We start from the raw sequence: 3301 nt of genomic DNA on the forward strand, positions 1-3301 counted from the left end.
CTCAGCCATAATGCCTCCTTTGCCGCTTCGCTAGCTGCAATATACTCTGATTCACAAGTAGAATCTGCCACTGTCTCTTGCTTGGAACTCTTCCAAGAAATTGCTCCTCCATTTAGGGTAAAGACCCAGCCCGACTGAGAGCGGAAGTTATCCCTATCAGTCTGGAAGCTAGCATCACTATACCCTACAACTCTCAAGTCATCACTCCCACCGAGGGTAAGGACCCAGTCCTTAGTCCTTCGTAGGTACTTGAGAATATTCTTTACCGCAATCCAGTGTGCCTTGCCAGGGTTCCCCTGAAACCTGCTAACCATGCTCAAGGCAAAGGCTACATCAGGTCGAGTACACGTCATAGCATACATGATCGAACCTACAGCCGAAGCATAAGGTATTCGACTCATTTCTGCTATCTCAGCCTCAGTGCTAGGGCTTTGTGTCTTACTCAGCTTGGCGCTACTCTGGATGGGCAACTCTCCTTTCTTGGAGTCTTGCATTTTGAATCTCTTCAGAATCTTCTCCAAGTAGGTACTTTGACTAAGTACAATTAGTCTTTTACTCCGATCTCTCAAAATCCTTATCCCCAAAATATAGGCAGCTTCACCAAGGTCCTTCATAGCGAAACACTTTCTAAGCCAGGACTTTACTTCCTGCAGGGTTGGAATGTCGTTTCCTATGAGTAGTATGTCATCCACATACAATACCAAAAAGCTAACTATACTCCCACTAGCCTTGACATATACACAAGATTCATCTTCACTCCTAGAAAAGCCAAATTCCTTGACCTTTTCATCAAAGCAAAGATTCCATCTGCGAGGTGCTTGCTTTAATCCATAAATGGATTTCTCAAGCTTACACACTCTATTAGGGTACTCGTTACTGATAAAACCCTCTGGCTGACTCATGTAAACATCTTCAGCCAACTTTCCATTAAGGAAAGCGGTTTTGACATTCATTTGCCAAATTTCATAGTCATGAAATGCGGCTATGGCTAACAGAACCCGAATAGACTTAATCTTGGCTACCGGAGAAAAGGTCTCATCATAGTCCACTCCAGGAATTTGAGAGAAACCCTTTGCAACCAGTCTAGCCTTATAAGTGTGTACTTTACCATCCATGTCGGTCTTCTTCTTGAAGACCCATTTGCACCCTACAGTCTTTCGACCTAGTACATTCTCAACCAAGTTTCAAACTTGATTGTCATACATGGATTGTATCTCGCTATCCATAGCCTCTTTCCATTTGGCAGACTCGGGGCCCGCCATGGCTTCCTCGTAGCTGTTAGGGTCATCTTGACTTACTAGTGTCTCATCACTAATAAGTGTCTCACCTTCTGCAGTAATATGGAATCCATTGTAATGCTCAGGTGTACTCCTAACTCTCGTGGAACGCCTCAGAGGTATAGATTCGTCAATTGGCTCAACAGGAGTTTCCTCCTCAAGTTGAGGGCTAGAATTTGAAGTTCCTTCACCACTTGACTCTTGAATTTCTTCAAGATCAACTTGCCTCCCACTGTCTCCTTGGCTTATAAAATTTCTTTCTCGAAAGACTCCTCTCCTTGCTACAAAGACCACATTGTCACTAGGTCTGTAGAAGAGGTAACCAAAGGATTGCTGTGGGTAGCCGATGAAAATACACCTCTCGCTTCGGGGTTCGAGCTTATCATGAGTCTCGCGTCTCACGAAAGCCTCGCATCCCCAAATCTTGATGTGGTCTAGTTTAGGTACTTTACCAGTCCACATCTCGTGAGGAGTTTTGGCAACTTTCTTTGTAGGGACTAGATTAAGGATATGGGCGGCAGTCTCTAAGGCATACCCCCAGAATGAGATTGGTAGCGAAGCTCGACTCATCATGGAACGAACCATGTCCAACAAGGTTCGATTACGCCTCTCAGCCACACCATTCAACTGCGGTGTCCTGGGAGGTGTCAATTGTGAGACAATCCCACATTCCTTTAGATAGTCGAGGAACTCTGAACTAAGATACTCACCACCTCGATCGGATCGAAGCATCTTAATGTTCTTGCCCAATTGATTCTCGACTTCCTGTTTAAATTCCTTAAACTTCTCGAAAGTCTCTGACTTATGCTTGATTAGGTAGACATATCCATATCTACTGTAATCATCGGTGAAAGTCAAATAATAACGATTAGCATCCCTTGTGGCATGTTTGAATGGTCCACACACATCCGTGTGTATAAGGTCCAACAAACCTTCACCCCTTTCACATGAGCCTGTGAAGGGTGACTTTGTCATTTTTCCAAGTAAGCATGATTCGCAACTATCATTTGACTTTAGGTCAAACGACTCCAAGACTCCATCCTTTTGGAGTTGGCCTATGCGTTTCTTGCTTATATGTCCAAGACGACAATGCCATAATGATGGTTTATCCAAGTTATTATTATTAGTAGAATCAATACACAAAACATTATTTCCTAAGTTATCTACAATAGATACAGCTTCATACACACCATCACAAGGTAATGCTTTAAAATAAAGTACATTATTAAAGAAAGCATTAATCGAACCAACTTCATTATCAAACGAAAAGGTGAAACCTTGTTTGTACAATGCATGAAAGGAAATAATATTTCTTGCCATTTCTGGCGAATAACAACATTTATTCAAATCTAAATTTAACCCACTACTTAGCGATAAAGTATAAACTCCAATCTTTGGTGACAGGTGTAACTTTCCTATTCCCCATGATTAAGTTTATTCCTCCTTGCTCCACATTCTCACTTCTTCCTAGTCCCTGCAAGTCACAACAAATATGAATACCGCAACCTGTATCAAGGACCCAAGATTTCGAATGGGGTGAGTTATTAGAAATGATAGTGTAAATACCTGCATGGTTGGGTTTGACTTTCCCATCCTTCATATCTTGCTGGTACTTTGGGCAGTTCCGCTTCCAATGAGCTTTTTCGTGGCAATAGAAGCATTCAGCCTCTTTTGGGTCAGAAGAAGGAGTAATGAAACCTTTCTTGGTTCCATTTGAAGAAGATCCATCAAGGGTCCGAGCCTTGGTACCCTTTGAAGATCTCTTTCTCTTCCTCCCTCGACTTTGCCCGATTGCCAAGACCGGAGTTGAGTCTGGAGTAGGAGTGATAGCAACCGACTTCCCCTTAAGACCTGTTTCTGCGGTCTTGAGAAGTCCCTGAAGTTTGCTGAGGGTGACCTCTTCCTTGTTCATGTGATATGTCATGCGGAATTGATCATAGCACGATGGTAAGGAGTGCAAAATGATATCTATTGCAAGCTCCTCAGGGAAGTTCACATTGAGCTTCAGCAACCGATCCACATAC

Source organism: Lactuca saligna, chromosome 9, assembly GCF_052625555.1.
Source record: "Lactuca saligna cultivar CGN05327 chromosome 9, ASM5262555v1, whole genome shotgun sequence".
Lineage (NCBI taxonomy): Eukaryota > Viridiplantae > Streptophyta > Magnoliopsida > Asterales > Asteraceae > Lactuca > Lactuca saligna.